Source organism: Chiloscyllium punctatum, chromosome 15, assembly GCF_047496795.1.
Source record: "Chiloscyllium punctatum isolate Juve2018m chromosome 15, sChiPun1.3, whole genome shotgun sequence".
NCBI lineage: Eukaryota > Metazoa > Chordata > Chondrichthyes > Orectolobiformes > Hemiscylliidae > Chiloscyllium > Chiloscyllium punctatum.
Genome location: NC_092753.1, coordinates 70923454 through 70950130, shown reverse-complemented (window position 1 = coordinate 70950130; position 26677 = coordinate 70923454). Strand labels below are relative to the sequence as shown.

Genomic DNA, 26677 nt, shown 5'->3' with positions numbered 1-26677 from the left:
GGAGAGTCACCTTGTAAAATATTAGAAAATACTTACAATTTTATGCCCCTGTATGCCAAGTATCACGAGAATCATAAGTCACTTCTGAGCTTGAGTGTCTTGGAATTAACATCACTTATGATGACAATTTTATTTTGAAAATACGAAAAATATATAGTTTACTTCATTTAACCAAGGTTCCAACTTACTGCCTTTTGGTGGGTTTTTGATCTGAGAAATTTGAAGGGCATTGCTTTTTGCAGAGCAAGTAGTCTGTGCCCTCTAGTGGTTTGGAGGAGTACATGCCTGCTATTGCTGCAATTCATATCCCTACCAATGTGCCATAATAAAATTCAACATACCTTCACTGAATTGAGCTCTGCAAAACAACAAAACAAATGTGGTATTTTAAGCAAAATTTAATCTTAAAAGCAGGCAAGACAGCATCTGAGTCGTCAATTTTTGGCCATCCTAATTGTCCTTGATTAGATGGTAGTAAACTACCTTCTTGAACTACTGTGACCCAAAATGCCATTAGGGAGGGAATTCTAGCACTTTGGAAGCAACGTTGATGTTTTTGCAAGTTGAGATAGCAAGTGGTTCAGAGGGGATGTTGCAAGTGGTGATGCTTCCATATATTTGCTGTCCTTACCCATCAAGATCGTAGTGTTCATGAGTTTATAAGGTGCTGTTTAAGGATCTTTGATGAATTTCTGAAATGCATCTTTTTGATGTTACACACTGTTGCTGAGTGACACTGTGGGGCAGTGGATACAGTGCCAATCACGCAGTCTGCTTTTTCCTGGATGGTTTCAAGCTTGAGTATTGTTGGAATCACACACATCCAGACAAATTCGGGGAGCATTGCATTACACTGCGGTCTTGTGCCTTGTTTAGGATGTCTGGCACAGAGTTACCTGCTGCAATATTCCTAACTTCTGACCTGTTCTTGTAGCCACATGTTTATATGGCTTGTTCAGTTCAATTTGTGGTAAATAGAACCCTCCATGATGTGGATAGTGGGGCTTTTAGTGATAGCAATGCCATTGAAATGTCAAGAAACAGTGGTTAGAATCTATCCAAGATAGCAATTGTCTAGCATAAATATTACACTGCCCACCCTCTCATTCCTGGTATTCAACTAAATGTCAACATTCCACTATCTATTCGCTATATAATCAACTGACCAATATATCTATTACTAACCTCAAATATAAATTATTTCCACTCCATTCCAGCCACAAATCTAAATTCCCAACTACTTGATATATGCACTCCAAACTCTCTATCTGAAACCCTTTGTACATTCAGTTCTGTACCTCATTCACCATCACAAAAGTGACATAAGATACAACTATCCTCACAAATACTACTTTCCCTCTCAACTCCTCCATTTGTTTCACTTCCTCTATACATTGAGATACTTCCCAAAACTATTTGAAATCCTTCTGTATTGCCAACCTCTCATATCAACCGTACATTATCTCACTTTTACCATGACAAATGCTGCTTAAAAAGCGCATGTTCTAACTGCAACTTTTAAAGGTCACAGTAAGCATTTAAATGAAACATTTTTAAAAACCTAACATTTTTCAATCATGAAATATCAGTGTTCTAATGACAAATGGTCAATGGTTCAGGGCAATTCCTGTTACTCACCTTGCAGGAATTACCAGTGTTTCTAATTGCCTTTTTCTTACTGCAATGTAAAAAAAAAATCATTTTGATCAATTTCTTCTATCTATAGATCCACATATCTACCAGATTAACCATTCTACAAGTGACTACTGCTCTTATTCTGAAAGCAAAGTGCATTACTGTAAACAGGAACCTTGACCTTGCTTGGCATAAAAGAGAACCTCTTCTGTTGGGCAACAGTTAAAAAAATATAAACACACCAATATTTGCATATGTAGAATGTTCCAAAGCAACAATGGTACCCCTGTTAAATCAACAATTGTTCTGTGTGGCTCAATCTACACTCAAAGCTCACCATGATTTTACTGTAGGATCCCAACTTCAACATAGTGTTGGTAGCTATACATATCCATTTGCCTTTACCAAGCATAGTGCTTTGTGGTGCTAGAAGAGAAGTATTTTCCAGGCAAGGTCAACATATTTCTAATTTTGTTGCTGCCACATAAAAAGGCTCCCACATAAAATTGATGAATTACGTCAATGCAGGCAGGGCAGAACCCATTAGAGACAAATTGTTGAATCACCTGCTTCTGTGAATCTTGAAAAAGGAATCCTCTAGCCAATTATTACTTCGTTACCGTTAACAAAGACAGATTAGGTTGATGCTTGGCTGGCTATATCAGCCATCTGTCAACATGCCACTGTATAGGCTCAACTTACTAACTGAATACATAACAATGTTGTAATTCTAGTGATTCAAGGTTAAAATATTTTTCCAATATTTGAGCTAGTAATATCAATCAAAAGAGAAGGCTTTCAAATTTAAAGATTTCGGTCATTTACACTTCATTTCTGAAATCAACAGCTTTAGTCAAATTCAATAACTTACTTAATCTTACTTGAATTCTCCATCCAAAATTAGACTATATAATCACACTGTCTTTTGGATGGCTAGATAGCTATGAGGAAAAAAAAAGCATTTTAAATTTATTTTAAATTTATTGAGTACTTACTTTTGTAAACAAAAATATATAGTTCTGCCCTCCGGATCCTCCAAAAGAAAAAAAATCCCTCTTAGTCCAAGCACAAGACTGTTCCTTCCATACAGTATTGTCCTAAGAAGGTTGAAACAAGATTAAATCATTTAGTCCCTAGAGACCTTTCTGCTTTTCTGTCAGGAGACTGATTATGTGTCCTAACCCTATTGACCCAAATCTCCTCCATATCCCTCAATAATTTTTAAAAATTCTCTTGAAAAATTATAATTGAAAATATCCACAGCCTTTTTGGGGCTTGGAAGAAAAACAAGGTCCTTGATTTCTATTCTCCTGTGCATGAATTCTGCCAAAATGATTAAACCAATCATTAGAGGCCAACTTCAACACTGGTAGGGAAACTATTGAAGAAAATACTGAAGGTGCAAATTAATGCCCACGTGGAAAGGCATGGGTTAATTAGGGATAGTAAGCAGGGCTTTGTCAGAGGGAGGTCATGCCTAACAAATTTGTTAGAATTTTTTTTGAAAAGGTGATCAAGCATGTGGATGGAAGGAGTTAAGTTGATGTAGTTTATATGGATTTTAGCAAAGCTTTAGACAAGGTCCCACATGGGAGACGGATTGAGAAAAGTAAAGCACATGGAATTCATGGATACTTGGCATGGTTGATCAGAAACTGGCTTAGTATTGGGACACAAAGTGTAGTAGTAGAAGGCTGTGTATGAGTGAAAGGAGGGCAATGTCCAGCAGTGTACAAGAATCAGTATTGAGACCCTAACTGCTTGTATATACATATATGAAAAATGTAGGGGGAATGTTAAGCAAATTTGCACATCACACTAGGTCAATAGAGTGATTAATAGCAAAGATGGTTGTAGGTTACAGGAACATATATATGGATTGGTCAAATGGACAGAGCAGCTGCAGATGGTACTTGACTTTGATAAGTGTGAAGTGATGCACTTTGGAAGAAGAAACAAAATAAGGGAGTATCGACTGAATGACAGAACACTGCGTAGCTTAGAGGAACAAAGGGATCTTGAGGTAATTAGTCACAGATCCGGGAAGCTGGCAAGTATGTGAATACAGTTAAGGCAACATATGAGGCACTTGCTTTCACTGGCTGTGGCATGGAGTACAAGAGCAAGGAAGTAATGTTGGAGTTGTACAGAGCGTTGGTCAGACCATAACTGGAGTACTGCATGCAGTTCTGTTTAGCTCACTTCAAAAACGAGGTGATAGGACTGGAGGGGGTACAAAGGAGGTTCACCAGGATGTTGCCTAGGATGGAGAAATTGAGCTAATGAAGTCAGACCAAAAAGCCTCTAATTATTTTCTTCAGAAAATGAAGACTGAAAGGGGTCATGATTGAGGTGTAGAAGATTGAGGGGTATGGACAGGGTGAATAGAGAGCAGCTGTTTCCCTTGGTTGAGGAATTAATCACAAGAGGTTATAGTTTTAGGTTGAAGGACAAGGGATTTAGGAAAACAAACAAACAAACAAACAAACAAACAAACATTCACCTCAGCAAGTGGTAGGAATCTGGAATGCACTGCATGGGAAAGTAGAAGAGGCCAGAAACCTTAAAACCATTTGAATGACCACTTCAAACCTCATAGCATTCAAGGATTATAAAATAAGTACAGGAAATTGGAATTAGTGTACTTTTAGCTTTAGTTATGTCAGTGGAGACTCAATGGGCTGAAGGGCCTTTTCTGTTAAAGAAGAATCTCTGAATCACGGCCTTATTCTAGATTTGCCCACTGAAGAAACTATTTTCTTGGATCTACTCTCAAATTTCTGCATCATGCTAAATATCATGGCTAGATTACCCATCATCCTTTTATTATACAATCTGCCCTCAAAATTAACACGTTAAGCCCTGGCATCATTGGTTGAATTTGTATTATAATTTGTTAAACAATACATTTTTCTGAGTTGTAAAACATTTAAACTACAGAGACACTTCTGGCTAGTGTATGCCAGTCAAGTTAGAGCTAACCAGGTTAACCCCACTTCACAGCAATTGCTCCACAGCAGAGTTTTGGGTACCTAATTCCAAGGAACTAAGTCTCATACTCCAGTCAGGAAGGACTGATACAATTGAAGTACCACTTTAGTATTTGACCTCCAGGAATTAACAAACAATATTCCAATAACTTTTCTGATTTATTTTTGCATCTGTGCACTAGCTTTTATAGACTTCTTGACCACACTTATTACAACATTAAAATATGGAGAATAGAGATTTTAAATGGTCGATCTTTATAAAGTGCTTTATTTTTCCTGTTTCTGCCATTCATACGATTACAGAGAATATATAGCATGGAAACATTCTAAACAAATACTCCTTGCCAATGTTCCACTAAAACCTTTTCCTAAAGCCTCATCTAAGTCTAGTATCACAACAATCCATTCCCTCTGCCTTCAAATGCTTGCTTACTTTTCGCTTAATAAAGAAAATTAACACTTTCACTTCAATGATTTCCTACAGCACCCAGCTTCACATTCTCATGTTCTTTGGATAAAAACATTGCTTCTGAACTCACAATTGCCTTTGTTGTATATTAGATTGATGGCCCCTAGTTATGCTCCTACTAGAAGAGGAAGTATTCCCTCTGCACCTATTCAACATTTCAAATTGAAAACAACTCTACTGTCACTCAACTTGGTCTTTTTCCATGAAGGTTAATTCTTTCCCGTATGTAAAATATAATCTTCTGTCATCAACTTGACATTCATCTTGGCACACATTCTATATATTTTGTATAAAATGGCAAGCATAAGAGCATGTTAAGTGCAGTCTAACCAAGGTTTGACTTAGGTCCAGCATTATTTCTAGGGTTGGTAAGTAAATGTAGTGCTTTGTTTTGCTTTTCTAAAAATAAAAAGGCCCTGCTGATTTGTGTCACAATGTTTAGGGACTAGTGCATTTGTAATCACACACTTTATTCCTCCATGCAGCCTAAATCTTGTCCTTTTCAGCAATGCGTAACCCCACTACCTTCCGACTAATTTGTGCTAAACTTTGTGAAGTACTGTATTTGCATATTCTGCAAATTTATTAATACCCTCAAACTTGTTGCCACCACAAATTTAGAAATGATATTTTTGATTCTAAAAATCAAATCATTTATGCAAATTGTCAACAGCATTTTCCTAGAACTGATCTTTGGACAACAGTGCTTGCCACCTCCGCTTCTATCAGTAACACTGTACTCCCACATACTTTCTGGAATGAGGCCAACTGGCAATTCAGTCATCAGTCTATTAAAGAGCACATTGTAGCCTATCATCTTGTTGTCAACACACTTAAATTGTCTAACTCTTTGAAGCCTCTTTATGCCCTCCTACATCCCATTTTCCTATGGAGTTTTCTATCATCTGAAAACTTGATCCTAACCCTCATCAGGAGGCAAATAAAGCCATTATCACATCAATAAAAATCATTACCCATCTAGAAAAGGGATATTCTGTTCCACAGAATAATGAATCTTTGTGAAAATTATCTTATACCAGTTTCCAGTGTCTCATTATATGCATTTTGATTTAAAAGTTAATATGGGTCACCAACAAAGAAATTCAAATTAAATTTTAAAATCATTGTGGATGGAGGTAATGTGGGCACCTACAGCACCCACCAGTCCCAGAAGGTCTCAGGTAGATCAGAAATGTTTCTATGATCAGGTGAAATCCCAGTTTATGCCCACTCCCTAAACATAATTAAAACAGTTAACACACAATGAGCAGAATTATGGAGGTCAGCCAAGTTCTTTAGCTTTAAATGTAGAAAACTTAAATTTGCTTTCTTTTTTAAAAAAAATCGCTATTTATAATTCATTCGAACATTATATGAGCATAGAGTAAGTGAACTTGGTCATTCTCAGCTGTTTTGCCATCATTCTAAAATACTTAATCTCCCTTCTCTAGGGATCATTTGTTATCTGAATTTCCACCTACAAAGACATCTATTTGCACAATTTGTGACTAGTTTCAATCAGTACATGCAGAATTTTAAATAGTCACACATTGAAGTTTGAGGTTTAACTCATTATTAAATTCAAAGGATCCTAATAATTTAATTCCACATTTACATTATTTTTGTCAAATGGAAGACAGTCTAGTTCTTGCTTTCCACATATGAATGGATAGTCAGTAAGTGTTTAACTTTTCTTGGACAATTACTATTATCTTGACTCCTGGCTATTTCCAAAATCGCCTTAATGATTATCTGATATCCAGCACTGAATTGGAAGACTTTTCAACCCATTAAATACTGGAAGGCCAACAAGTCAATCTATGTAGTCCTGACCACAAACACTATTCCTCAGCCATCTATTTCATTGAACGTTAGACGTAGGAGCAGGAGTAGGCCATCTGGCCCTTCAAGCCTGCTCCTCCATTCACGATGATCATGGCTGATCTTTTCAGGGACTCAGCTTCACTTACCCGCACTCTCAGCATATTCCTACATTTTTTTTATTGTTCAAAAAAATCTTAGCTTTAAAAACATTGACTGAAGTACTGTCAACTACTTCACTGGGCAAGGAATTCCATAGATTTACAACCTTTTGGGTGAAGAAATTACTTTTCAATTCAGTCTTAAATCTGCTTCCTCTAATCTTGAGACTGTGCCCTCTTGTCCTAGTTTTACCTGCCAGTGGAAACATCCTTTTTTTGGATTAGTGGTGCTGGAAGAGCACAGCAGTTCAGGCAGTATCTGAGGAGCAGCAAAATTGGAACCATCCTCTCTACTTCTCTTATCTATTCCCTTCATAATTTTATATGCTTCTATAAAGATTCCCCCTTCATTCTTCTAAATTCCATTGAATATAATCCCAGTCTACTCAACCTCTCCTCATAAGCCTACTCCCTCAACTCCGGAATCAACCTAGTGAACCTCCTCTGCACCTCCTCTACTGCAAGTACATCCTTTCTCAAAGAGACCAAAACTGTACACAGTACTCCAGGTGTGGCCTCACCAGCGCCCTGTACAGCCGCAATATAACCACCTTGCTTTTAAACCTAATCTCTTGAGAGATGAAGGGCAAAATTCCATTTGTCTTCCTAATTACTTGTACCTACAGACCAACCCTCTGTGATTCATTGAATGGAGAAAGACTGCAGAAAGCTACAGCACAGAAACAGTTAGGAGTCCTTGTGCTTAAATCACAAAAAGCTAGCATTCAAGTTCAGCAGGCAATAGGGAAGAAAAATGGAATGTTGACCTTTATTTCAAAAGGGAAGAGAGTATAAAAATATGGAAGCCTTGTTAAAACAATGCACTGTGCTAGTCAGACAACAGCTGAAATACAGAGACCAATTTTGTGCTTCTTATTTAAAGGGATGACATACTGGCATTGGGGGCAGTCCAGAAAAAGGTAAACTAAGCTGATCCTAGGCTTGGAGGGACTCTCTTATGGAGAGAGGTTGAGTAGTTTGGGCCTGTACTCACTGGTGTTTAGAATAATGAGAGGCAACATTTTTGAAACATAAGATTCTTAGAGGACAGGGCAGGATAGATGCAGAAAGGTTGTTTCTTCTGATGGGTGAGTCTAGTTCCAGAAAGAATTGTAGCATAAGAAATCACACATTTAAGACAGAGAGGAGGAAAGATTTCTAATGAATTTGTGGAATTCTTTACCGTTGGAGGCCTATGGAGGCTTGGTCATTTAGCAAATTCAAGTCTGAGATATACAAATTCTAATCAAGAGTTATGGGGAAAAGGCAGGAAAGTGGACTTGAGGATCATCAAGGTAAAATGCTCGTTGGATGCTGCCTGAACTGCTGTGCTCTTCCAGCACCACTAATCCAGTATTGAGGATCATCAAACCAACCTTGACCTTAATGAATTGCAGAGAAAATCTGATGGGCTGAAATGCCTCCTTCTGTTTATGTCTGATGATCTTGACTCTCTCTTTGAAAAGCTGAACCAAACTGTTCAATGTTTGACGTGCTGAGATTTCAAATCAGATATATACATCATTTCTAATACTAACTATTTCCACCTCTCAACATTTCCCCACTCTGCTTCTCAGCTCCTCTGCTGCTGAAACCTTCACTCATGCCTTTGTTAAATTTAGCTTTGACTATCCCAATACACGCCTATCCACTCTCCAAAACATCAGTCTATATAAACTGGAGGTCATCCAAAACTCTGCTGCCCATGTCCGTAACTGTACAACCATTAGCACTGTACACAACCTGGCTTGCGTCCAGTAAAGCAATACCTTTACAAGCCCATTAACAACCCCATCCTTAATTTTCAAATCCCTCCTTAGCCTCATTCCTCTCTGCATTTGTCATCCCCTAGAGCTTCAATACATGAGCTCCTAACCCTTGAGTTTTCATCCTTGATTTTAGTTGCTCCATTGCGGTACTGGTCCCTTTAGTGGACTCAGACCCACGTTTTATCTCACTTATGATGATCCACATGTCTCTTGTATCAAACACAAGATTAATTGCCCCAATATCTCCTTTTGCAACCTATATAGCAAGTGTCTTTCTGTCATAGAATCAAAAGTAATCTGTCGTAGAATCCCAAATGCAGGAGGAGACCATTCAGCCCATCAAGTCTGCATCGAACCTTCGAAGACCATTGCACCCAGGCCCATAGCCCCACCCCATCCCTGTAACCCCACATAGGGTTTTTTTTTCCATGCCAATCCACCTAACCAGCACATCTTTGCATTGTAGGAGGAAACCAGAGCACCCAGTTGAAACCCACACAGACACAGAGAATGTGTAAACTCCACACTGACAGAAGTCACCCAAGGCTGGAATTAACCCAGGTCCCTGGCACTGAAAGGCAGCAGTACTAACCACTGCACCTTGATGCCACTGTCACACTCCTAATTTGTACCTTGCAGATGACAAACAGGTTCTGGAGTTAGGCAATGAGTTTTCACTGCAAAATTCCTAATGTCTTCTATTCTAATAATCAGTGTTATTGTGGCCGATTAAGTTTAATTTTGGTCAATGTTCCACAATGTTGATACTGGAGGATTCAAGTAATAGCAATATTATTAAATGCCAAGAGGTGGGGGCTAGATTCTCTCATGAAAATAAAGTGATAGAGAAACTCTGCCAGTCAGGCAGCATCTGTGGAGAGAAAAAAAAAGTTTCAAGTCCAGTGCCTTTCCTGAAAGCAGCTGGGAAACAGTGGCATTTAAGCTGATAGTAGGGTGTGGAAAGGGTGAATTCAATAAGCGGCGATGGTGTCAAGTGAGAGAGAAAAAAAGGACAATAAAGAATTCCTGATAAACTGGGAGAAAAATAAATGCTGAGCAGGTGGTCATTCAAAGCAGAAACAGATGAAAATGGGCTGACTGTGCTAGAGAAAACAGAACCTGGGTGTGTGGGGCTGGACAACAAACATGAAGGGAGAAGGTATTGATGCTCTGAAATTATTAAACTCAATGAAAATCTTGATGGCTGTAAAAAAAGTACCTTGGTGGGAGGAGGAAGTGTTGTTTCTCTAGCTTGCATTGAGCTGGAACAATGCAGGCCTGAGACAGAAACGTTAGCTTGACAACATGGGTGGTGTGTTGAGGTAGCAAGCAAATGGAAGCTCAGGGTCATTTGCATGGGTAGACTTACACTCACCTAATTACCAAACGTGCAAAAGCATTCCTGTACACAGAACTCAAATACCAGATAAATCAAATACTTGAAGGCTTGTCAAGTTACATTTGCCTTCATCACTGGCAAATATACATAGAAAATAGCCAAGGTTTCCAATTCTGATCAGAATCCATTACTGCTGCTATTCAAGTCAACACATTTCCCAAAAACATATCCACACCAACACCTTTCAGAGCGAGGTCACAGTGTTGATTTGGGAGAAGGGATATTAGTTATTTCTTCTCTATCTAATCCAAACATCTAGGCCAACTCTAATGCTTAACTACTAACCTTGCATAGATCAAACTTCATCAGCTCCAGCTGGGAATCAAATCGATGATTTTGTGCTCTGCATGACTAAATGCATACCAGGTGATGTTAATACTCAGTAGGCTACCAGTGTCTTTCTAAGAGCTTTAAGGCTCACTTAGACATTACACAGCAGCAGGTGATGCCAGCCAAAATGGTGGAACACAGCCAATCAGGATTGAGATGAAAGCGGAGAATCCACAGGAGAAATCAAGGAGCATTTTTAAAAAACAGAAGTCTTTATTCATAAGCCTAAATTACAGAATTCAGATAAATATCCATTTGCTGATACTGATACATGTACCCATGTTTATTGGTTCTATTTAGCTTGCAGTTCAGGACAAAAATCTGCATATTCAAAAATAGTGCCCAAAAATTGAATATTTTTTTCCACTGGATTATGAATTAATGCTCTGCCCAGAGTAGATAAGTGTCCTACTTCTGATGAATTACAAACCAGTTTGCAAAAAGAAGTGGAGACAGGGAAGTTAATTATTAAAATCAAACCACTATGTTATTTCAAACACCTGTAGATGGGATTTGAACCCAATTCAGAGGTAGGGACACTATCACTGCACCACAAGAACACATTAAAGAGATAACAAATGTAGGTAACAAAGCAGCAAGCATTGCTTTCAGGTCCTATTGACAACATGAATTAGCAGAGGGTGGTTAAAGTTAGCCATAGACTTCTGAACTCCCTTGATATGGAATAGAGTTCAGAAAGTTTGAGAATGGCACATATGGCACCCTTGTTCAAGAAGCGTACAGGACATTCCTTTCTAACTACAGGTCAGTTTGTTTCTAAGATTCCATCACTACCAGACTGGGGTGCGAAGTGAGAAAAATCAACTTGCAATCAGATAGGTTTCAGTATATTAAGGGTGGTTATTTGCAAAAGACAGATTGTGCTTGACTGAAAAGAACTTTGTGTGGACAACCACTGTGAACTTGATTGGTGAATTGGCCACCTCTGCCACAAAAACATGGTGAAGGCAAATCCAAAATTTCCCCAAAATCACTAAAAAGAGATTAATCATGAAATCAATGACTACACATTACATAAATTCCAACGAGAAAAAACCCCTAAAATACATTCTTACATATTTCTCTAGATTTCTAAACTTTACATAAACCCACTTCGTGGATAACAAAATTGAGCAATAAGATGACAAATCTCACGTAAGCTCTTGTTATTTAATGTGTTGTCAGTATAATTCTTCATATTTTTCAATACTGTTGTGCTACACAATTGAAGCTAACTGGAGGTTGCCAAAACAAGGTACTAAAGTTGTTGGCTTTTGAAAGATCAACATTTACTTTGTTTGCATTAATAGCTTGCTATATGGCCAACTGTCTTGTTAAATTTGACCTTTCTTAAATAAAAGGTAACAGGTAGAATGCTTGTTTAATAAATAGCCTCATGCTTCCATTTTCAAAGACAGCTTCAACTCCCCCTCCCAATCTGCCTAGGACATGCAAGTCCTGGGTCTCCTCCACCACCAAATCCAAGCCACCGGATGCCTGGAAGAAGAACAGCTCATCTTCTGCCTTGGGACCTCCAACCACAAGATCAATGTCGATTTCAACAGATTCCTCCGCTCCCCCCCCCCCCCACCCCCCATCATCCCAGATCCAACCCTTCAACTCAGCACCGCCCTAGACTTGCCCTATCTGTCCATCTTCCTACCCATCTATCAGCTCCACCCTCCCCTCCTACCTATCACCATCATACCCCACCTACATCATACCTCACCCCCAGTCCCACCGCTACTCTCCTATTTATCTTTGCCCCCTTATTCCCTGCCACCCCCACCACCAACCCCCCCACCAAAATTCCTGATGAAGGACTTATGCCCAGAATGTTAACTCTCCTGCTCCTCGGATGCTGCCTGACCTAATGTGCTTTTCCAGCGCTATACTTTTCAACACTAAGCGCCAGCATCTGCAGTCCTCACTTTCTCCTAGAAAATATAACAATGCTAGAAAACCAAATTACAAATGCATTTATGGATTGGGAAATAAACAGGTGACCAAAATTATAACATTTATCATTTTCTGTCGATACATATCAGAGAAAAGAAGCTTGATAAAACTAACAGTCACCCAACACGGCAAAGAACTAAAACATTATCAATGCAAAAGTATATAGTTAGGGGAAAAGGAAGGAAAGAAATTAAGAATAGAAGTTGTATTCACATAGCACCCTTCACATCTTCAGCATTCCACAGCCAGTTGAGTACTTCTTAAGTCTATTCACTCATTTATAGGCAATAGCGCAGCTATTTTGCCTATAGTTAAGATTACTGGCAAGATGAATGTGTTTTCATGGTAATCATTGATGATTTAGTACTGCAAAAGAAAAGCTCCATTGTACCCTTTGAATAGTGCTGTGGCATATTTTACATTCAGTTGAGCAGGCACATAGGGCCTCTGACAATATAATACTGTCTCAGGATAGCATTGAAGTGTTACAGTGGGGCTTGAAACTGCAACCGTGTAACTCAGGAGGAGCAGAACTACAGTGAGCCAAGAAGGGCAGGCAAAGAATCTGCATGCAAATCCATTGATGCATGGATGGACTGAGCAGATCAGTCAGCCAAGTACTTTGGGAATTGCACACAAGCAGATGATCAGACAGTGTTTCATTATTGCTGGGGCTCTTCAGTGTGAAAAGCAGACAGATTAACTATTAATTATATATTTCATAAGTGAATGGCAGCATATTCACAGATAAAGTGTAGTAATTTGCCCATTTTCTCATGAAGGCACTGGAAAGGGGAGGCATTGACCTAGTATTATTAAATTGCTGAACTGTTAATCCAGAGATGCAGGTAAAGTTCTAGGAATTGCATTCTGTTATGGCAGATGGTGGAATGGGAATTCAATAAAAATCTAAAAACAAAATCACACAATACCAGGTCATACACCCCAGTTCAACACCGGCACCTCCAAAATCAATAAAGATCTGGAATTCAGAGAGTTGATGGTCAGGAAAATGCATTAGTGTCCTTAATGAAACTACCATCCTTACCTGATCTGACCTACATGTACCTCCAGACAGTGGGTGATTTTAACTACCTTCTGGGTAATTAGGGATGAACAATAAATGCTGGCCTAGCCAGTGATTCTCACATTCCATGAATGAACAAAAAATACGAGTTGAGGGTAGTTGGAACATCACTGAAAATGTGTTGCTGGAAAAGCACAGCAGGTCAGGTGGCATCCAAGGAACAGGAGAATCGACGTTTCGGGCATGAGCCCTTCTTCAGGAATGAGGAAAGTGTGTCTAGCAGGCTAAGATAAAAGGTAGGGAGGAGGGAATTGGGGGAGGGGTGTTGGAAATGCGATTGGTGGAAGGAGGTCAAGGTGAGGGTGATAGGCCAGAGTGGGGGTGGGGGCGGAGAAGTCAGGAAGAAGATTGCAGGTTAGGAAAGCGGTGCTGAGTTCGAGGGATTTGACTGAGACAAGGTGGGGGAGGGGAAATAAGGAAACTGGAGAAATCTGAGTTCATCCCTTGCGGTTGGAGGGTTCCTAGACGGAAGATGAGGCACTCTTCCTCCAGCCGTCGTGTTGCTATGGTCTGGCGATGAAGGAGTCCAAGGACCTGCATGTCCTTGGGGGAGTTGAAGTGTTGAGCCACGGGGTGGTTGGGTTGGTTGTTCCGGGTGTCCCAGAGGTGTTCTCTGAAACGTTCTGCAAGTAAGCAGCCTGTCTCCCCAATATAGAGGAGGCCACATCGGGTGCAGTGGATGCAATAAATGATGTGTGTGGAGGTGCAGGTGAATTTGTGGCAGATATGGAAGGATCCCTTGGGGCCTTGGAGGGAAGTAAGGGTGGAGATGTGGGCGCAAGTTTTGCATTTCTTGCGGTTGCAGGGGAAGGTGCCGGGAATGCTCCCAGGAGGACCAGTTCCAATAGCATTGACCTAGTATTGACCACCCTGCCCCCTGTAAAAATGCCATCCCATATTCCCAATTCCTTCGTCTCCGCTGCATCTGCTCCCAGGAGGACCAGTTCCAATACCTAACAACCCAGATGGCCTCTTTCTTCAAAGACCGCAATTTCCCCCCAGACGTGGTCGACGATGCCCTCCACCGCTTCTCCTCTACTTCCTGCTCCTCCACCCTTGAGCCCCGCCCCTCCAATCGCCACCAGCACAGAACCCCACTGGTCCTCACCTACCACCCCCCCAACCTCCATATACATCGTATCATCCATTGTCATTTCCGCCACCTCCAAACGGACCCCACCACCAAGGATATATTTCCCTCCCCTCCCGTATCAGCGTTCCGAAAAGACCACTCCCTCCATGACTCCCTCGTCAGGTCCACACCCCCCCACCAACTCAACCTCCACTCCCGGCACCTTCCCCTGCAACCGCAAGAAATGCAAAACTTGCGCCCACACCTCCACCCTTACTTCCCTCCAAGGCCCCAAGGGATCCTTCCATATCCGCCATAAATTCACCTGCACCTCCACACACATCATCTATTGCATCCGCTGCACCCGATGTGGCCTCCTCTATATTGGGGAGACAGGCTGCCTACTTGCGGAACGTTTCAGAGAACACCTCTGGGACACCCGGAACAACCAACCCAACCACCCCGTGGCTCAATACTTCAACTCCCCCTCCCACTCCCCCAAGGACATGCAGGTCCTTGGACTCCTACATCGCCAGACCATAGCAACACGACGGCTGGAGGAAGAGTGCCTCACCTTCTGACTAGGAACCCTCCAACCGCAAGGGATGAACTCAGATTTCTCCAATTTCCTTATTTCCCCTCCCCCCACCTTGTCTCAGTCAAATCCCTCGAACTCAGCACCGCCTTCCTAACCTGCAATCTTCTTCCTGACTTCTCCGCCCCCACCCCCACTCCGGCCTATCACCCTCACCTTGACTTCCTTCCACCTATCACATTTCCAACACCCCTCCCCCAATTCCCTCCTCCCTACCTTTTATCTTAGCCTGCTGGACACACTTTCCTCATTCCTGAAGAAGGGCTCATGCCCAAACCGTCGATTCTCCTGTTCCTTGGATGCTGCCTGACCTGCTGTGCTTTTCCAGCAACACATTTTCAGCTCTGATCTCCAGCATCTGCAGTCCTCACTTTCTCCTCGGTAGTTGGGACATCCTTTGTTATAAAGATTATCAATTTTGTATCCTTCCCTCTGCTCATGAATTATGCATTCCAAAAACATAGCTCACGTAATGATAGCTTCCAAACAGCACTGGTTTTTAACCTAAAAAAGCCTTCCCTTTGGCCAGAATCTCTCCCATTACCAATCCACACCTCATTGCTAATGAGCAAAGCACTCCTCCAAAAGCACTGCTCATCGTCCAGAGGAAACTCTTGATATTGAACTCTTATTAACCCCTTCAATAAAAAGGGTGCTGTATTAGGGAGTCAGAACAAGGGTAAGGCGATATAGACCGCTACTGCTCTCTACTTGCAGCACCAGAGGTGGTCTGTAGTTCCTAGAAGCTTTTAGTTTTAGATGAATTCAGGAAACAATGAAGGAGAATCACTTCTATTTGGCAAATTTCAAATAATGTCTATGCAACAAAGGTAGAACTGCTCTATTTATCATCGAAAATCTGTTTCGGCAAACATCTTTCATTCACTCTCCTGGTCATTGGGGAAACACTAACTTTTCGTTTGCTTAAACCTTCTACTTTTTTAAACAAAATTTTCCCTTGTTTTTGTAATTTTCCAGCACAATGCAGAAAGACTAATTAGAATTATACTCAAGATTACGATCATGGTCATAACCAGCTGTTCGTGTAACTCCAGGAGAACTTACAGGAGCAAGTCAGGAGTGCAGTGAAATACACCACATGCCTTTGCAGCTCCAACAACACTTCAGAAAAAAAAAAGAGACACCATCTAGGACAAAACAACCAGCTAGACTGCTCTCATCTACTACCTTTACAAGCATTACAACATGATTAAAAGATATATCAATAAGATTCACTTGTAATTCAAACCTCCATCAACAGCACCATCCAAATCCACAACCCTTACCATTGAGAAGGGCAAAGGCAGCACAATTTGAGAGAACATAAAACTTTTACTTGAAGTGACAGTTATCACAAAGATGAAAAGATATCAAAACATGGAGCTTTAAAAATTATGCCATATGGTCACATTTTTCCCCGCCAAATAAAATAAAACATACTACATGCTTCATTTGAGTTAATGCTTTGAAAACCTTGAAACTCCAAATTTATCCTAAGTTGAAAAAGAACTAGTTTACACTGTCTAATGGGGGGGGATGTCGGAGGAGGAATAACAAATCACATGCTTCTGCAGAACTTTTAAACCAGCATTTTCCTAGAATGTTGTCATATCTGAAGGCTTTGATTGCTTTCAAATATGTATATTTTAGATCTAGCTCACTCAACAATCTAAAGTATTTGTAAGCGACAATATGGGGCTGTCACAGTTTCCCTTTGAATTTTGACCAATTTCACAAAACGTGTAGCTTTGACATTAGATGATTAATATTTTACTGCCAGTTTAATAGTTGCAGGCGACACAGATAACAGCATCATACACACAAACACGAAGGGCTCTCTTGGCACAGTCATACTGCCTCTGAGCCAAGAAGCTTGGGCTCAAGTTTCACCAACTCCAGGAGGTGTATCATAACATCTGAGCAGGCTGATTAGAAGACATCCACAATCACAAGCAGACACAAGCCATTTAGCTTCTCAAACTTTGTCAACTGTTAAATAAGATCATGGTAACTCAAATTCCTGCTTAGCCCTGATAACTTTTCACTCCCTTGCTTAACAAGAATCTGTGTATTTCTGCCTTCAAGAAAGTCAACACTTCAGCTTCCATCATCATTTCAGGAAGTCAGCTGCAAAGGCTCACAGCCCTCTGAAAAAAATAATTGCCCCATCTGTTTTAAACAATTCTAAACAATAATCTCTAGTTCTAAATTCTCTGTTAGATAAAACATGACAAGTACCTAAATCATAACATTAATTATCTAGCCCAATTCAACAGACTTATTAAATTTAGCTGAATAGCTAGGCTATATTCAAAGTGATGTGCCAATTTCTCCTCAAAATTGGAACATATGACTTTGTACACATGACAGGTATGAAGATCAAGAAAAAAAAAAGCAGGATCAACCAGTTCATATTTGCTGGCAAAGGTCAGTTGGCTAAACAAGTGGTTTACAGTGCACAGTGATACCAACAACAGATTCAATTCCCACACCAACTAAGGTTACCACAAAGGAGTCTCCGTCTCAACATATCCCATCGCCTAGGGCATGGTGACCCTCAGGTTAAACTATCACTAGCTGCCTGTCTAATGAGAGAACAACCCTATGGTGTGGCAAGACAGTCTTCTCAACTGGCACAATTGAGAGAGAGAGAGAGAAGCGTTTTATCATCTTCACCTCAGTGGACAGATAATTTCAACAATAATATAAAGAAAAATCAATTGTTTACTAATAGAGACGAGTTATAGTCACACTAACTGAGGCAGCTGAGTACTTTGTTTCTTTAAAATTTGACAATGGACATCAGAATATACATTGCTTCTATTCCAGAAGTGTTGCTATGAAGCAAAATTCTGCTTTTCTTCCCATATGCAAGCATGCAATATGCATCTGGAAAGATTATCAAGTTACAACAAAAGAATTTGACAGTGGCAGAAACCAGTAAACCCAGGCAGGTTTATGAAAAATACAATTAATAGCATAGAACATAGAACAGTACAGCACAGAGCAGGCCCTTCAGCCCACGATGTTGTGCCAACCACTGATCCTCATGTATGCACCCTCAAATTTCTGTGATCATATGCATGTTCAGGAGTCTCTTAAATGTCCCCAATGACCCTGCCTCCACAACTGCTGTTGGCAACGCATTCCATGATCTCACAACTCTCTGTGTAAAGAACCCGCCTCTGACATCCCCTCTATACTTCCCTCCAACCAGCTTAAAACTATGACCCCTCGTGTTAGTCATTTCTGCCCTGGGAAATATTCTCTGGCTATCGACTCTATCTATGCCTCTCATTATCTTGTATACCTCAATTAGGTCCCCTCTTCTTCTCCTTTTCTCCAATGAAAAAAGTCCGAGCTCAGTCAACCTCTCCTCATAAGATAAACCCTCCAGTCCAAACAACATCCTCTTGATAAGTAATTGCATTCTGATCCAGCCTAGCACCTTGGTGAATTTTATTTCAAAAATTTTTTTTTTAAAATGGTACCTCGTCGTTACTGGCAACAATGGTATTTATTACTAATCCCTGATTTCCCTTGTACAGAGGAGGCTTGCTAGGTTATTTCAGTGGGGATTTCTCTCCACAGATGCTGCCAGATCTGCAGAAATTTTCCAGCAATTTCTGTTTTTATTTCAGAGGGGAATGAAGAGCTGACCACATTACTGTGCATTCAGAGAAACAGGTTTACCAGACTGGGTGTTGATAATACATTTCCTCTCCAAAGTGACATTAGTGAACAGTTCTTTTTAAATAATAATTTCAGTCACAATTACTGAGCCTAGCTTTCAATTCTAGATTTCTTAAATTGAACTTTAATTTCATTAGCAACTGTGATAAAGTTTAAAAGTGTTTCCATTTTATTAGCGTGTGGCCCTCTGGATTAGTCACCCAGTGACATAATCTCTTTGTGTTTATGAAAACAAAACTAAATGACCAAACAAATAGCACCACATGAAAAAAAAGAGCTCCCAAGTACACTTTCGTAGCCATGTACAGCATTTAGATTCAGATACATATAACACCACATTGCAATTTACAACTATGCCAAAGAACTCATGAGGATAATTTAACTCTTTCTGAGCCAATAGGCATATAGTAAGTGTGACATACTCCACATGTATGAGGGGAGAGCTGCTCGCAATTTTCCCACCCTGGGTAATTTATACTCCAGGGACGCCTAACAGATTGCAACAAGGATAAAGTTATATTTGTAGCAACAAAAATATAGATTATAGAAATGACTTTTGTTCAGGCACCCCAACCAGAAGTCTATTTTGCCCAATATGATCATTATTTTCTCACACTGCTGTCTGAAATACTTTTAAACCCAAACATGAATATTCACATGGTAGTGGAGTATGTGTTGTGTTGCAAAACTTCATCTAAAGCATTCCTTCATTGATACTCATACAAGCATTCAGCTATAAAGAACGCTCAATCTAATGTTTTTAGTTCCATTTAACCATGATGCAGGCAGTTCTTCTATAATGCTATAGTTGCTTTCCTCACTTAATAGAAAAAGAAAATCACTTGATATAAATCATGGGGCCTGTGGGAAAAATGGGGTTGGGGCAGACCAGCAAAAAAAAATCACTCACGATCGCTCAAACATCACCCAAAAGTCTAAGACAAAGTATAACACAGCCTGATAAATCATATTTATCAGTTAAACAAAAGTAAATTTAACACAGTATATTGAAAAAGATATTGTAAATGCAGGGACATTATGGTCATCATGATGTGCAAGATCAACTCCCGTATTCCTGTTAAGTGAGCAATATCACATTCTCTCCTTACGCTCAAAACTCTTTATAATATCTAGCTTCCCTTCGTATTATAGCCTCTCTTTTGTGATCATCACATACAATTTTATCACCAGGACTCTTCTTGCTAACGTTCTTGTCATTATGCCCCTCTATTTTTTCAAATGGGATAATCTAGGAGCAGTGTATCTTTCACAGGAAGTTGCTCAATGTATCTCTCTCAGAACCTCTCAAAGAAAGCTGTTCATGTCAACACGTGCAGAACAACATGAAGATCAGCGCTGACACCTGCATATGTGCAAAATGAAGCACGCGGAATGATCACCACTGGAATCGTATTATTGCAAAGGAGATAAGAGTTCTCAAAATTCCTGGTCTTAATTCCTCAGCGACGCTTAGCAAATTGTGCTGCCAGAACACATTAACCGAGAACTACCAATAATCTGCACAATGACATGCATGTTTTACTGCTTATCTTATAAAATACACACTTGCAAACGAGTTGTCTAGTGCTTCCTTCAGATAAAATTAAGAACATTTCTAAAAAGAAAAGAATTCCAACTGATAGAAGATACTGAACTTCGTGTACTTACATTTCTGTGCAGTTAACAATGCGCTTGCTCTGAAATAGCTTGATGGCAGTATTCTCCTGATAAATATTCAAAATCCTCTATGCCTTCACACATTTTATAATGCAAATTGTTGTTGGTTGCTCTGATTAACCATGGTGGAAGCCAACTCATAATGCAATGCAAAATTATAAAAGTTAATTACTATGATCCAGTGGTGTACTGTAAAGTACCAGTTGATGTGAGAGAAAGGCAAACAATTGCTTACAGATTTCTAAAATTTGTTCAATAACTGGTCTGACTAATGACCTTGTTGGGTCAAGAGTGCCAACAGCTAGAAATGAAGCAGGTAACCTAATGTCCAAGCAGCTGCCTCCTGAACCTTCAAAGTGTAAACCTATTGGTCGCTTTATAATGAAAGCATTTTAACCACTGCCAGAAAAATATTAGAGTCCAGGAAGCAAGTATCTCTCTGATCACTAAATAACTAGTCATTGTTGATTTTGGCTACGTTTTGTTAACACTCAGCGCAAATGTCAATTTCCAAGGATAAGCTTTTTACTTCTTCTGAAAAGCCTGACTATGAAGTAAACAAGGAGACAAAAAATCTTTTCCACTGGTCAAACAATGAGTTGGTGCAATATTAATATTTACCATTTGAAATAAAATGTGTTACTGAACCTTCAGAGACCTCTGACACACAAAGATATTATACTGACAGGCTACGAAGATCAGTCAAAACTTCTACAGTGATTGGTGTTCAAGAGCATACTTGAGACTAAATCATTCTGCAGATACAGAAGTTACATTTGTCTCTCTCACTAGTAGATTAGATTCCCAACAGTATGGAAACAGGCCCTTGGGCCCAATAAGTCCACACTGACCCTACGAAGAGTAACCCACCCAGACCCATTCCCCTACCCTGTATTTACCCCCGACTAATGCACCTAACACCATGGGCAATTTTAGCATGGCCAATCCACCTAATCTGCACATCTTTGGTCTATGAGAGGAAACCTGAGCACCCGGAGGAAACCTAAGCAGACACAGGGAGAATGTGCAAACTCCACACAGTCACCCAAAGCTGGAATTGAACCCGGGTCCCTGGTGCAAAGGCAGCAGTGCTAACCACTCAGCCACCCTTTGAAATTGTTTTATGAAATTTTCAAATTCAGAATCTTGCTTTCTTGCTGAAGTTTGTACGCATAACTGAAGTGATTAAATGAAGTCAAGCAACATAATCTGCTATATCAGCTAAAGGAAAAACGTCATGCCAGTAGATGCTTACATTCCATGTTAATATATAATGGCATCTGGTGTTGTCTCAACACAAACATTGCCTGAGTAGAGATATTTATAAAATCAACCTGTTCAGATGGGTTACAACTGTTCAGTGGGCGGCATGGTGGCACAGTGGTTAGCACTGCTGCCTCACAGCGCCAGAGACCCGGGTTCAATTCCCACCTCAGGCGACTGACTGTGTGGAGTTTGCACGTTCTCCCCGTGTCTGCGTGGGTTTCCTCCGGGTGCTCCGGTTTCCTCCCACAGTCCAAAGATGTGCAGGTCAGGTGAATTGGCCATGCTAAATTGCCCGTAGTGTTAGATAAGGGGTAGATGTAGATGTAGGGGTATGGGTGGGTTACGCTTCGGCGGGGCGGTGTGGACTTGTTGGGCCGAAGGGCCTGTTTCCACACTGTAAGTAATCTAATCTAATCTAAAGTAATCTAATCTAATCTAAAACAACACAACCCTAGAGCAGGTGGGACTTGAACCCAGGCCTTCTAGTTCAATAGTAGCGATACTGTCACAGGGCCAAAACAACCTTTACAATATTTCCTCAGTTTATGCTATTTAACCTATTTTTCCTAACCAACCTGTTAACTGATGTTATTACACATTTCTAATCCAGATGTAGGGACTCTACCAATGCACCACAAGAGGTAAATATGAACTGATGGTGCTTAAATTATTAACCTACTTTTCTAATCAACTTGTTCAGAGATATTAATATTTCCTGAATGTGTTTCTGTTCATTAACATCAAAATGTTTTTCCTTTGTTTGGGTAATTGAAATGAGCTCGAGATATTCCCACGTGAAATCAAAAAGGTATGGCACTGGAAAAAGCACAATAGTTCAGGCAGCATCCAAGGAGCAGAAAAGTCGACATTTTGTGAAGCACAGTGGCTAGACCTGCCGCCTCACAGCACCAGGCACCCGAGTTCAATGCCAGCCTCGGGTGACTGTCTGTGTGGAGTTTGCTCATTCTCCCAGTGTCTGCATGGGTTTCCTCCCTCAATCCAAAGATGTGCAGGTCAGGTGAATTGGCCATGCTAAATTGCCCGTAGTGTTCAGGGATACTCGAGGGTCGGGCCTGTTGGGCCGAAGGGCCTGTTTCCACACTGTAGCAATTCTATTCTTCTCATAAGCCCTTCAAGATGAATGACTTATGCCCGAAACATCACTGTCCTGCTCCTCAGATGGTGCCCGATGTACTGACTGTGGAAGCTGTCTTCTCTCTCCACCAGAATTGCATGTGAGACAATCCATTTTCCTGACTTTGTCTTTGCCAAGAGTCTGTGTACTGGATGTTACTATATTGTAACAGTTTGCTGTTTAGTAGTTCAATAACCTTGACCTTACCAATTGGATTCAAAACTAGTTTAATGGCAGGGGACAGAATGACGTTGAGTTGTTTTTTGGACTGGAGGTCTGTAGTCAGCATTGCTCCACAGATATTGGTGCTGGTCCATTTTCGTCTGTCATTTATATAAATGATTATAATGAGAATATAGAAAACATTGTTAGTATGTTTGTGGATGACACCAAGATTAGTCGTAGTGGACAGTGAAGGGCTGAAGATTACAAAGAGATTTTGATCAATCAGGTCAAAGTCTGAAGACTGGCAGGTAAGTTTAATTTGGATAAATGTGAGGTATTGCATTTTGCAAAAACAAACTAAGGCAAACTTAGGGTTGTAGAAGAGAGACCTAGGAGTTCAGGTACATACTTCTTTGAAGTTTGCATCCCATATAGATGGGATGGTTAAGAAGGTATTCAATATGCTTGCCTTTATTGCTCAGACGTTTAAACATAGGACTTGAGATGTTATTGGGGAGCCTTCTTCTGGAGTTCTGGTCACTGTTATAGAAAGGATATTATTAAGCTGAAGAGGGTTTATAAGAGATTTACCAGGATATCATCAGGAAAGGAGGTTTTGAGTTATAAACCTACAAAAGTGTGAAGTCATTCATTGGAAGGTAGAATTTGAATACAGAATTCGAGTTAAAGGCAGGATGCTTGGCAGTGTGGAGGAAGAGAGGGATCTTGGGGTTCCATGTCCATAGATCTGTCAAAGTTGCCACCCCGGTTGACAGGGTTGTTAAGAAGGCGTAGAAGTACATGAATAAGAAACGTTTGGGGGGATATGGGCCAAGTGCAAGCAGGAGGGACTAGTTTAGTTTGGGATCATGGTTGGCATGGACTGCTTGGACAGATGAGTCATACGGCACATAAACAGACCAATGATAAGCTTTCCAATAGAGTTAACTATTCCAAATCCTTTTGTTTGTATTTTAACTGGGGATAATAAAGCATGTTTTGCTTAAAACTAAATAGTGTGACCAACTGAATAATATCTCAAACGCAGCACCTTATGAATGCCTTTGAATAAAAAGTTAGGGTCTAGGCAGTCTCTTTGATATATTTGCAGGAGTTTAGTCTGCTCCATAACAAGTGGTAAATAACATTCATGTCACACATACTAGGCAATGACCATTTCCAATGACAGAATCTAATTATTGCCCCTTGACATTCAGTGGGCATTATAACTGCTAACTTCCTGAACTGGATCAGCCATATTCATACTTTTGCTATAAGAGTGAACCAGAGGCTAGGAATTCAGTAGTAAGGAACTCAACTTCTGTTTCTGCATTACCCATTCACCACAAAGGTGGTACAAGTCAGGAGGGAGATGGAATACTCTACACTTTCCTGGTACTGTCCAAGAACATGAAACAGCTTGACATCCAGGACAAAGCTGCCCACTGGATTGATACCACATCCATCACCTTCAATACTGATGCAGGGAAGGCATTGTGTGCCATCTGCTAGATTCACTGCAGTAACTCAAGGCTCCTGTTATAGTAGTTTCCAAACCCACAATCTCTACTGTCTTGAATGACAGGAGCAGCAAATGCATGGGAGCAGAACCATTAGCAACTTCCCAAAGAGATACATCAGACTTGGAACTCAAATTAAAGCAAAATACTACAGATTCTTGAAATTGAAGAACCCATCACTAGTTTGCAAGCCATCATTATCATTGAAAATCTGCTCTTTGCTCCTGTGGGACAGCACGGTGGTTCAGCAGTTAGCACTGCTACCTCATAGCGCCAGGGTCCTGGGTTTGATTCCTGCCTCGGGCAACTGTGTGAAGTTTGCACATTCTCCCCATGTCTGCGTGGGTTTCCTCCGAGTGCTCAGGTTTCCTCCCACAATCCAAAGATGTCCAGGTGAGGTGAATTGGCTATGCTAAATTGCCCATAGTGTTAGGTGCAGTATTCAGGGGTAAAATAAAGGATAGGGAAACGGATCTGTGTGTGGGTTACTCTTCAGAGGGTTGTTGTGGACTTATTGGGCCAAAGGGCCTGTTTCCATACTGTAGGGAATCTAATCTAATCTGAAAAAAAACAAAATGTGCTAGAGAGCAGCAAGTGGAACAGATGGTGAAGATGCCCAGAACAAAAAGGAAAATAGAGTGTTCACACCAGTAGAGAAATGATGCAGATGCAGAATAAGTGTTAATACGGGAAAATAGGTCAGCTGTTGAAAGCATACTCAAATAGGATGGAAGGATGTGGCAGTGAGGGAGTGTAATCAAACTGGAGGACCATGTTTCTAATCTAAAATTGCTGAATTCAATGTTGAGATTAGAAGACTACGAAGTGTCTAAGCAGAAAATGAGTTGTTCTTCTAGCTTGTGTTGGGTTGGGTTTCACTGGAGCACTACATCAGGCTTTCAGTGGAAATGATGGCTTGTAAGCTAATGATGGGTTCTTCAATTTCAAACTGCCTACAGCCCAGAGGACTCAACAATGAGTTCGCCAATTTCAAATAACCTCCCTTCCCATCCCCCGACTTCCTCCCTTCCACCAACCAGATTCACTCCTTCTATTGACCAACCAGGTTGTACCCTCTACCTGACTCCACCTACCTCCATTTCACTATCCTGCTCCCTACCCCAAGTCCTGAAGGGTTACACTCAAAACATTGACTTCTTCACCTCCTGATGCTGCTTGGCTTGCTGTGTTCTTCCAGCCTCCTGCCTGTTTACTGTCACAAATCGGTGACAGCATTAAAAATATTTTCTAGCCCTCCTCAGTTCTGAAGAATCATGTCGACATAAAACATCAACTCTCCCCACAGAAGCTGCCAGTCCAGAGTTCCTCTAGCACTTGGTTTTTAAGATTTGATTTGGAACAACAAATTGCTGTTCATTTACTATTGCAGGGTAAAACTACTGAAATCCCTCCCTACAGCATTGAGAATATACCTTCACCCCTTGAACTGCAGCAGTCCCAGCTAGTGACTCACTCAGAACCCTCGAGGGCAACTAGGGATGAGCAATAAATGTTAGTTTACTAACCCACGTGCCAATAAATAAATAACGATACATGAACCACAAAGAAAGGACAGGGCCATACAAAAGATATTGCGAGCAAGGCAGAATTTGGACACTGTTCTGGAAAGTTAGATTCAGGGAGAAGCCATGATATATAGGGATTTGAAAAGAAAATGAAGGCTCTAATATTGATCGTGTTATATTCATAGATGCAAAGACCTGGGGGAGGGGAAGGGAGTCTTAAAAGTCTAAGTTAAACAAATCAGGTAAAGTGCAGAATGACTACTATATTAACACAGTCAGAGATGGGAATAAACAAGAGGCAGCATTTATGGGTCAGTGCATTGAGGGCAAGTCTTGAGATGCCATGTCGCAGTGTACAGGGCATTGGTGAGGCCACTTCTGGAATACTGTGATCAATTCTGGTCTCCT

At 40.6% G+C, this 26677-nt stretch overlaps 1 protein-coding gene across 5 annotated transcripts in view; it reads right to left on the bottom strand.

Moving 5' to 3' along the window:
- Nucleotides 1-26677, bottom strand: part of LOC140486376 (type 2 lactosamine alpha-2,3-sialyltransferase-like) — a 144266-nt gene that overhangs the window by 55409 nt on the left and 62180 nt on the right. The window contains exon 3 of one of the 5 annotated variants that reach the window (XM_072585421.1): nt 2631-2732. The exons of 3 other annotated variants lie outside the window; for them this stretch is intronic. The gene's annotated coding sequence lies outside the window, so the exon portion shown is untranslated. Of the gene's footprint in view, nt 1-2630; nt 2733-20648; nt 20668-26677 lie in introns of those variants that run through there. One more of the 5 variants, XM_072585422.1, reaches the window with a different exon arrangement.